Genomic DNA, 11,794 nt, shown 5'->3' on the forward strand with positions numbered 1-11,794 from the left:
ATGAAGATTTTTAAAAATAATAAGTGAAAGAAATTAAAAAAACAACATAATTTTTAAAAGATTTAACTCTGTAAAGCGCTGTAGGCAAGAAAACTTGATTGCGCATATATTTCCAAAGATTTAAAATCCTTCTCCATCGAGTTAAACAACTAAACTGGATTTAAAATGAAATTCTATCAAATAAAATTTCATTCGGAGGAAAAAAATCTTCTGGAAAGAGAAATGTTTGCTTCAACTTGTAAGTTTTTAAGGTACTTTTTATTTCCATAAGTACAATTACAGCTGTTTTTTTTTTCTTCTCCTTTTTCCAAAGAGCAAAAAATCATGTTAATTAAAATCGTTAGCTTTTTAGGAAGAAGTTCTATTATACAAATAATTTAAAATGCTGTCTCCAACTTATCTGAACCCGGATTTAGCATTAATATTAAGAAAATCTCTGATACAAAAATAAATAAATAAATTCCCAAGATTCGATAGTAACTTTTCCTTCGAAAATGCATCCCATTTTATTATTTTTATTAAAAAAAAAAGGTGAAATTGTTAAAAATACTTTATAATATTGCGAAATTTGGTTTTTTATTTCAAGTTTAAAATTATTCTTTTTTCGAAATCATCCTTATAAATTTTACCATGCTTACTTTAAGAAATGCTTTAAAAGAATTGCCTTATAATATGAAGCTTTTCTTAATCATTTAAAACTTTCAAATTCTGTAAAAATGGCCTCTGTTAAAAATGTTACAAACCACTGGAGTGAAATTTCCGAAATTCGTCATATATCCTAGAAGAATGAATACAACTTTTTCCAAAAGTAATATTTTAACCTTAAACTGCTCTTTAGTATAATTTTCAAAGACCTACCAAAGAAATTACCAAAAGTTTCACTAGATAACATTAAAAAAGACATTGTCTATTTCTTACTTAGAGACTGTATTTTGTTTTTAAAAAAATTCAAAAGCTTTTCTTTAGCAATTTGGAACCATACTTAACTCACTTATTTTGACGAAGAAATAGACTAATCTTGTATTCCTTCACGAAATATTAAAAGGTATTACCTCGAAAGTTTGTTATAAGTCACTAAAACTCAATTCTGGGTTCCTATTTTTTTAGCAAAACAAAAATTAAGAACTCTTTAGGACTTTTTTTGAAAAAAATTAAGTAATTGTTTTGAAAAACTAAGGGCATTAAATATAGTATAATTGTTCATCCTAATATTTTCATATGCCCCCAGTGACAATGCCAATTTTTGCATTTAAAAATAAATAAATAAATAAATACTAAGAGAGCAATTTCATTATAATTCAAGCACTGATACCATTGTATTGATTACCAGGAAAATTTCGCAAACCCGAGCTGGGTTTGTTCGAGTGGGCCTACTATTTAAAGAAAGAAATTCACATTTTTCCAAGGTGGTGTTTTTTGAAAATTAATTAAACGAGATCATTAAGCATAATAATTGTCCTTAGAACAATACTTTTTAAAAATTAAAGAAAAATTAACTTGATACATAAATTGGTATATATTCAACTCATTCTAAGTGCATACTAATGTGCCGTTAGTTATAATGGAAAAATGAAGTAACCGTCCTTTATAAAACATCCAGGATTCTTAAACCTTGAGAATATTTTTTAATTTAAATAAAATAATTGTTGTTGTTAATAAAATTTCCATTACAAGTGCTTAACTTTTAATATGATAACTAATATTGCATTTGTTTCAAATATTTAGACGTATTACAGTGATTTAAATTAAAAATTAAACCACTTCATTAATAAAAAATTATCTATTTTTATGAAGTGAAATTATTATGTAAATTAGGGGTGTGCAACCAGCGGCCTGACAAACCTTAATGTGCGAACAGCTGTAGCAACTTGAACAAAATAAAGAGATCAATTCAAAATTTTTTTTTTGAAAATAAAAAAAAATAATAATTCGAAAATTTATAATAGCGCATCTAGGTTTTTGACTCACTCTATCTCTCTTAATGTAGTTTTTCGATTGCTTTTTTCCTGTGGTTAATGCTACGAATTTACGCATAGTTTTGAAAATCCTAATATTTTTTATACGACTATAGATAATTTCGAATTTTATTTGTCACTTTTGACTATCTTCACGTATGCCGATTTTATGATAAATCCAATGACTTTTCGCTAGTTACTACGCTTTTCTCCGTGATTTAAAAAATCCTGACATTTTTAGTACTACATTTTCACAGCACATGGGTTATGAATCACGCATTAAAATAATGATTTTTTACTTGCTCTAATTGTTCCGATTTTGACATAAATATAAGAGGTGAAACGTTATTTTCTTCTTCCTTTTTTGGCAGTTATTGATGTATTGTGATTTTGATTATCCCGATATTTAAACAAAGATTAGAACTCATGAAATTTGATTCTTTTTTTTCTTCTTCTTTTTAGTTAATTTAAAAAGTACTTACGTATTTTAGCGAAATCGATTCCTTTCCAAAGAGAATAATAATGATAAAGAAATAAAACGAGATATATAAATTTATATTAAGCCCGAATCCCTTATGCAAGGGAACATTTCAATACACTTTCACAATTCCACGGTATCCATTGAGATTACTTATCCTTTGTTAATTTGTTTATTAATTGCATAGCTTACTTCAATGATTAGCTCTTACAACATTTTTTAAAATTGTGTGTCATATACAATTAAACACTTCCATCTTATTTTAAGATTGTCAGAGAAAAGACAATCGACGACAAAGATGTTCACGCGGTTAAAGCGTGGAAAAATTACAAATGTCCTTTCCAAAGAGAATAATAATGATAAAGAAATAAAACGAGATATATAAATTTATATTAAGCCCGAATCCCTTATGCAAGGGAACATTTCAATACACTTTCACAATTCTATAGTTTCATGAACATGTGCATGCTTAGCAACACATATCCAACATATTCTTTTTCGTGATCACATGATTTAAAAATCACATGTCGCGATTCGTGCGTTTTTAATATTATTTGGTTTGATTCTTCTCGTAATTAAGTAACCCATCGTGTGTCGTATTCTGGCCTTTAAAATATTACACTGTGAATCTTCTCGCAATTTAAAAATCTCGCATCTCGATTAGTGTTCATGCATCGAGTGTTTTATTCACGCTGTTTAAATATCACACATAACGATTCGTAAAGTGATTTAAAAATCACACATCGCTACTCGTATTCACACGATTCAAAAATTAGAAAAGGAAGAGCACCATGTGGGACAAATAATAAAAACTGATTAAGTTATTTGCCTTAAGTTTAAAGCAGATCACAAGATCAGATTCTGCAGAAAGACTGTTTTCCAGAATGAATTGGGCTTGTTCCAGAGTTTGTGGAGCAGTCTTTAAACAAAATTATAAAATTTTTATTTAATATCCCGAAAAAGCTATCAGATGATCAAGTAGATAAAATTATCACAATATTTTAAAATTTGCACATCGCAGGTTAAACCGTAAGAAATTTTTTAAGCCATTTGCTATCTACATGGACCATCTTGTATCATTTATCATCATATGCTGGGAAATTTGTATATCCTTAAATTTTAACAGAAAAAAAAAGTTTAATCAAGATGAGTAGCGTAATGTAAATTTTAATTAGCTGTTAATATATATGTGTATTAATTGTAAGTAGTAACATGTTAAAAAAGTATTGGTCATAAAGAGTTGTAAACAAGTATCTTAATAGTTTTTTATTATTAAGGAAAATAATTCCTTCAAAATTAATGCTTATTTTCTTTTCTCTTATAATTTATTTAAAATGTTTTAAAGTTGGAGCACTAATTTGCCTACTAAATGTTGAATCTTATTATTCCCTGCAAGGGTTTTGTTTCAATTTTACATCATTTTTAGCCCTGCAAACTTTCTTTAAATTATTCAACTTGCATTTAATTTATCAATTAGTATATTTAATTTTAACTGTATGAACGTTACAAATTTTTAATGTTAAATGAACTTTATTATGCAATGTGATGAAACAAAAAAACATGAATTTTCTCATTATTTTTTATTTTATCTGAAATTTTTTTCTGATAATTGATTCTGTTCTTTCCCTAAGTAATTAGCTTTTAATTTTAAGCACTTAAAGATATTCAATTTTATGCAAAAATATTAAATGATTAACATGTCTTTCTAAATACTTGGCATGCGGCACTTCAATGGTCAATTTGCTGTGAATGTGGCCCTTCACTCAAAAAGGTTGTGCATCCCTATGCAAATTACTGTACAACTTTTTTCACATCTTCAAAAAAAAGAATTTTTTTTCGTCTGTTTATAAAATGTTTCATTTATAAGGGTATATAATAAAAGAATTCGTGATGTTACGCATGAGAATTTTCTTAATTATGTCATGCTAAATTAAGTTTAATTCCAAGTAAATACAAGACTCTACTAATATTCAAACACCTTAATTTGTTCTACTTCTTTTTTTACCCACAAGCCCTAATTTTACATTTTTTAAATTCATTGCATTAAATATCTTATGAAACTTTATACAGGATAAAAGTACGATTAAGCTTGAGAGGATTTATAATTTTCAAACTAAGATATTTCATATATTAGTTTTCAATGCTATAGATTAATTAAATAGTCTAAAACGATTTTTCATGGTCAGAAAATTTTTAAGGTTCCTTAATTAAAATATAAATTTATTTTTTCATAATTTTCTTGTCACTCTTTTGTAAAATAATTCTCTACCATTGTTATGATTCAGTTCATTAAAAATAGTAAGCGATTTAAATATTTTGAAATTATTACTGAATGGCAAATATGTTACATTAATTATTATTAATTAGCTATATATAAAATTATTTCCAGCCAAAACTGTTATTAGGAATTATTATCACATATTACTAAGTAATCTAGAAAAAAACATTTATCTTTTACTTACATCTGGTACAATGGTGCACCCTAAGCAAAAGGATTAACCAATTTTAATGCAACCATTTTTTACCATAAAGGGTACCATCTTAAGCAAGAGAAAGAATTTATAAAAAGAACCAATATATTAATGAAGCAAAATACAAGCGACTACACTATTAAAAACAAAAAAGGTTACATGAGTTAAAATAAATATAGGAATTGAATAGTAAATCCAAAACTATAAATAAAACTTTTGAAATTAATAAAACCCTACAAATCTGATAACATGCAAATCTGATAACATAACAAATCTGATAACATGCTTACGGATTTAAATATAATCGTAGTAAGTTTCTTTATATTAGCTATACGTTGTTTATTCAACATTTACACGTGCATAGGAAGAAAAAAAAACACTTAACTATATCAATAATCGAGCGATTATAATACGTATAAATATAAGATTTAACATGGGATGTAACATACAACAACATTAAAGTTGAATATTTTCAAAATTCAAAACTTATATAAATAGTTAAACTTACCCTAAGAGATTTAATAGATTATCCAAGTCTTAAAATGAAGAATTAAGTACTAAAATTAATAAAATCAATGTTTATCACTAGTGAATCTAACACGTGCTGCACTGAACTGTTACTCTACAATGAAGCCAAAGCACAAAGCAATGCAAAAGCAAAGTACTGGCTGGCGACTAAAACAGCAAATAATGTAGCCACGAGAATTAAAATAGTAACCTTTTAATCGTTGCCAACATATAAAACAGACCTTCACTTCCTATTAATCTTAGGCGAAAATCTACAAAAATACGAACTCAAGTAAGGTGGCCGACGGTTAATTTTGCAGTTAACATTGCTGAGTTCTCGGCTTCACGAATTTCTGCTAGTTGTGTTTTCATCATAGAAAAAAAAAATGGGTGAGAATTTCTCACCCTTTCTCAAAAACAGCGTGAGGTTTTAAAAAGTTAAGTGAGATTTCTAAAAAAAAACACAAACTCTCGAAAATAAAAATCATTTCTTTAATTATAATACATTTTTAACGTCTTCTATTTTTTAAAGCATTGAATATTTTTGGTGCATCATCATAGAAGATTTTGTCTTTACAAGATATTTGTCCATCTTACATTAGCACATAAAAAATTTGAATATCTTACATGAAGAAACCTTACGTATATTATAAACACGTAGTTGCAGAGAAATGTGTTCTGAAAGGGATCCCGTGGTTGTGTTCTGTTGTTCGAAAAGGTTCTGAACAATACTGGTAAATAGGGAAGCTAGGTAACGGGGCAGATGTTGGAAATAATGAAATAGCCAGGAAGAAAAGTGAAACGAATTTTATTCTAAATGGCGTAATTCGAAGCTTTTTCCGAAATGCGAGAAATTCGCGAATTTTCAAATTTGATTTATAGAATGCGCTAATTTCTCGCGGTAATAATTTTTTAATGCGAGAAAAGAAAAAAATATACGAGATTCTCGCGTTCTCGCGCTGTAGTGAAAACACTAAGTTTAGGGGGCCTCGGCACTCGTTTTGTGACGTCACGCATTGCGATCCAGCTCTTTCTTCACTTTTTCTTTAGTAGTTTGAATTTTGTCAAAAAAAGATAGCTTTATTCATAAAACTTCAAGCTCTGCTAGAAAGGGAATCTTCGTTTTAACGAAAACATTGTATTTCTTTTGTAATAATTTCAAAAGAATATTAATTTAGTTATTTTTATGTGAAGTAGGGCAGAGAAATAACTTTTTCATCTATCTGCATATTTATAAGTTATCAGTTAAGCTAAAAGCTCGACTTAAAACGAATTTCAAGTAATTTTTAAAAATTTCTCTACGGCCTAAATTACGTGACATTAATTAGAATTTAATTTATTCTAATTAAGCATAATTTATTTTATGCATGTATTCCAGCTTCTTTTCCATCATAAATTACCAAACCTTTAACCTCATAAAATTTTGTACAAATAAAATTGTCATCCATAAGAAAAGTTGAATCTGAATGTATAGAGAGATAACTATTCAATTTAATAAATGTTATGAGTTCCGTTAAAACATTTTAATTACAGATGGTAAGTATTTCATCTCCAAATTACCTTTTTCTAAATTCAAAAAAATAAAAATGTGGTTTAGCTATGATGCTGCTTAACAATTATTTATTGCAAATTATATTTTAAGTCCACATAAGTTGAACAACTTACTTCACTTTTATAATTCAACTAAATCTTTTATTCAATCTATTGATATTTACTAATAAAAAGTTTTGATCCAAATAATTGGAATAATTTCAGATAGACTAGTCACAGAAAAAATTCAATAAAATAAATTTTTATGTTGCAAAAATATTTCGTGTTGAGCATTTAACAAAACAAGACTACTAAAATAGTGTTTAAAAGGCATAAGATTCATATTTTATAAGATACTAAAGAATGAATTTAAGAGGATAAATAAATTTATATAACGAAATTAAAACCTAAAAAAAATTTTTTTTTTAATTATATGGGAAAAAAAAGACATATTTCATCAAATGTGTAGGTGAATTTAAATGAGTTATATAAACTTTGCAGGTACAGAATACAATAAAAAAATTTTTATTCATTCTTCATACAATACTTTTTCATGAATAACATTAATATAATTATTTTTACATTTACATTATATATCAAGATGTAAATACAAGAGATTGTCCCATCAATCTGAATTATAAAAATGTACAGGGGAAATGTTAATATTGTTACTGAAAGCTAAAATTGTTTTCTTAATGCAATCATACAAATTTAAATAAATAAAAATACAAACAACATATGAAAAATTAAAATGACTGGCAGTGAATCATTTGTTCTTATATATACTATCTTGCAATAATTTTCGTTTCACTAGCAAAACCAAAGAAACTATTCAAAAGAAAACTTAAACCAGTCATGGTTAAAAACAAATATATAGAATAACAAAATAAAAGTATTAAAAGCATATTTTAAGTATTGTACTATTAATAAAATGAGCAAAATTATTATGTACTGGTATTATGTAACCAATTTCACGGGTAACTACAATATTTAAAAAATTTATCCCCCAATAGTATAAAAAATACATTGAATTCTCCCAACAAAAGCTAAAAAACTAATTACAAATAGCATTGCATTTTTGATAATTTTGTACAATTTGTACTACACAAAAACAAAAAATAAATAATTACATTACTAAAATGCAGAAGAAATTATTCAAAAGGAAGTTTTTAAGCCTGACAGTGTTTTTAGATGCTTTAACCAACTACAACAAAATATAATTTGTTTTTTTCATCACCACACATAAAATAACAAATTTTAAATAAGCCTTAGAAGAAATTGCTTAGAATTTTAATGAAAATGTTTAAAATTCGAAAAGCTAATATTTTTAATGCAATCATACAACAAAGAATAAGAACAAAGCAGTAACAAATTAAAAAGTAACTAGTAGTAGCATTCATTATTTTCTAAAAAAAAAATTAAATATTTTTTTATGTGTTTCAATAGAATTGCTTAACAGAAGAAATTTTTTAAACCTGCCAATGTTAAAAACAATTACATAAAATAAACAAAAAAGAAAGCATTTGAAACTTATTTCAGATACTGGATAATTGATAAAATGATCAAAATTATTTTGTACAAATGTAAAACCAAATTCATGGGTAATTTTAATCATTAAAAATAATTAATTCTCCCCCAATAAATATGTAATATAATAAAGACACTAAATTCTCCTGCCAAAAGCTTAAAAATTATTGGTACAAACTTAAATATATATACAATGTGTGTCAGTTGTTATGCTTTAACCAACTAGAACAAAATATAATTTGTTTTTTCATCACCACTCGTAAAATAACAAATTTTAAATAAGCCTTAGAAGAAATTGCTTAGAATTTTAATAAAAATGTTTAAAATTCGAAAAGCTAATATTTTTAATGCAATCATACAACAAAGAATAAGAACAAAGCAGTAACAAATTAAAAAGTAACTAGTAGTAGCATTCATTATTTTCTAAAAAAAAAAATTAAATATTTTTTTATGTGTTTCAATAGAATTGCCAGAAGAAATTTTTTAAACCTGCCAATGTTAAAAACAATTACAGAAAATAAACAAAAAAGAAAGCATTTGAAACTTATTTCAGATACTGGATAATTGATAAAATGATCAAAATTATTTTGTACAAATATAAAACCAAATTCATGGGTAATTTTAATCATTAAAAATAATTAATTCTCCCCCAATTAATATGTAATATAATAAAGACACTAAATTCTCCTGCCAAAAGCTTAAAAATTATTGGTACAAACTTAAATATATATACAATGTGTGTCAGTTGTTATGCTTTAACCAACTAGAACAAAATATAATTTGTTTTTTCATCACCACTCGTAAAATAACAAATTTTAAATAAGCCTTAGAAGAAATTGCTTAGAATTTTAATAAAAATGTTTAAAATTCGAAAAGCTAATATTTTTAATGCAATCATACAACAAAGAATAAGAACAAAGCAGTAACAAATTAAAAAGTAACTAGTAGTAGCATTCATTATTTTCTAAAAAAAAAAATTAAATATTTTTTTATGTGTTTCAATAGAATTGCCAGAAGAAATTTTTTAAACCTGCCAATGTTAAAAACAATTACAGAAAATAAACAAAAAAGAGAGCATTTGAAACTTATTTCAGATACTGGATAATTGATAAAATGATCAAAATTATTTTGTACAAATATAAAACCAAATTCATGGGTAATTTTAATCATTAAAAATAATTAATTCTTCCCCAATTAATATGTAATATAATAAAGACACTAAATTCTCCTGCCAAAAGCTTAAAAATTATTGGTACAAACTTAAATATATATACAATGTGTGTCAGTTGTTATGCTTTAACCAACTAGAACAAAATATAATTTGTTTTTTTCATCACCACTCGTAAAATAACAAATTTTAAATAAGCCTTAGAAGAAATTACTTAGAATTTTAATAAAAATGTTTAAAATTCGAAAAGCTAATATTTTTTAATGCAATCATACAACAAAGCAGGAACAATTAAAATAATAACTAGTAGTGCATTCATTATTTTCTCTGTAGAAAAAACTTGCAATATTTGGTCATAGATATTAAACTCATCTAACATGGTTATCATAAATTTTTTTACTTATTAAAAAAATAGGTAATTCTTAACTAAAAAAATATTAACATATTAATAGAAATATTTTCTGAAAAAATATTCTCTTTGAAGAGAGAATAAAAATAATTTCATTGTATAGATGCCATTAACATATCATATTTTCTCTTTTGGCATGATGAATGGACAACATTATTTTTTACCTTAGAATAATTACTTAGAAATATATTAAAAAATATAGAGATACATTTCAAAGATAAATCATGAGTACCTTCCCCACAAGATGGACAGCATTGGTTGACATACAGTTCAACAACTTTGTCATATGTCATAGAGGTGAGAATTTTTTTTACATTATCAGTTAGTAGCAAATGTTCATTGTCACGTTTTAACACGCATTTAAAAACCTTCAAACACAACAAAAACACACGAGTGGTGAATTCATTTGGGTACATCAGCCCACCCTTTTCTACCAGGTTGAAATAATTGTGAGAGGAGTTATCATTCTCCAAGACTAAACTCTTTTCTGTTGAGAGCATTTTAATACAGGAAGAGCAATGTAACATTTTTTTAAGTTGATGGACAGCATAACCAGAAATATAGATAGATTGTGGAATATCCTCTTCATTTTCAAATTGAATATTATCCACAAAACCTTTCAATTCAAATTTGTAATTGTTTTCCTCCATATCATTGCCTTGTTCCGTATAAATTTTTTCAGAAAAATCTGCCATAAAGTCAGAGATGGGCATTTCTCCATAAGATTCAGATCTTAACTTTAATAAGCTTGTAATCCTGAGTTTCTTTTCTGACTTCAGCACTTGGTCAACTGATAAGTTGTAGTTGCCTCCATTTAACTGTCGATATTGACCAAACCGACCTTCCAAGTTGTCGGTTTGAAATTTGCCAGTCAAAACAAATTTATCTTTTTTTTCACTGATGAGATATTTTATAACATCAGTCAGGGCTTGAACAGTGTGTTGAAACGCAAAAAATGTTTCGGACGTCAATTTACCTTGATTTCTTTTAAATCCAGGGATTTCTTTTTTTTGCCACTCTTTCAACCAACTTGAAAGACAAGAAAGAAATTTTATTCTTGCGTCATTCACACAGGAAAAAGGCACAGAATCGTGGTCAAGCTTTTCATAGCCTTTCCTTGTATTTTTAATGCTGACTATTTTCCACCACTTAATTATTATGTGAAGAAAGGTTATGGTGCCCTTATATTTCACTTCATCTAACATTGTAAGTGCATGCATATTAGATTCATGAAATATTCGCAGGCATAAATTTACATTTTGTCTCTCAACACTGCTGGGAAAAAGGGCTTTCTCATTCAGCTTTGGCGCCATCTTCACTATTTCATTTTTTTCACTATAGTGAATGTTGCGTAAATCATCAAATGATGCCTCCATAATTTCATCAAAGTTCTCAAAAGAAGGGAAGAAAAGAGTAGTATCCTTAGTCTTTTGATTCAGCCATATATTTCGAAGAACCTTCAAAATATGAACAGAATCAAACATAAGAAAAAGTGGAATATTTGTGTTAAAAGGATTTGGAATGCATGGTTTTAAAATACCTCCACACAACTCAGTAAACATATTTCGATTTATCCTATTGTCTGCAATAGCAGCAATTATGATAAATCCTGCTTTTGTTACAGCAGCTATTGCTGCCTTAGTCATGCCTAACAATTCCTTAGCATTTAAATTTTTTACAGGAAACAAAGCAATAACATCTTTGTTTTCAGAATATAGGGAGCTTATCATAAAACACTGAACACTGTTT

The 11,794-nt window shown here is 26.7% G+C and overlaps 1 protein-coding gene across 1 annotated transcript in view; it reads right to left on the minus strand.

Moving 5' to 3' along the window:
* Positions 1 to 5,676, minus strand: part of LOC107441844 (uncharacterized) — a 47,357-nt gene extending 41,681 nt beyond the window's left edge. Inside the window, exon 1 of the mRNA XM_087167595.1 lies at positions 5,413 to 5,676. The gene's annotated coding sequence lies outside the window, so the exon portion shown is untranslated. The remainder of the gene's footprint in view (positions 1 to 5,412) is intronic.
* Positions 5,677 to 11,794: the final 6,118 nt, after the last annotated feature.

The sequence above is a fragment of the Parasteatoda tepidariorum genome, chromosome 7 (assembly GCF_982258835.1).
Source record: "Parasteatoda tepidariorum strain Cologne lab strain chromosome 7, Ptep-v5.0, whole genome shotgun sequence".
NCBI lineage: Eukaryota > Metazoa > Arthropoda > Arachnida > Araneae > Theridiidae > Parasteatoda > Parasteatoda tepidariorum.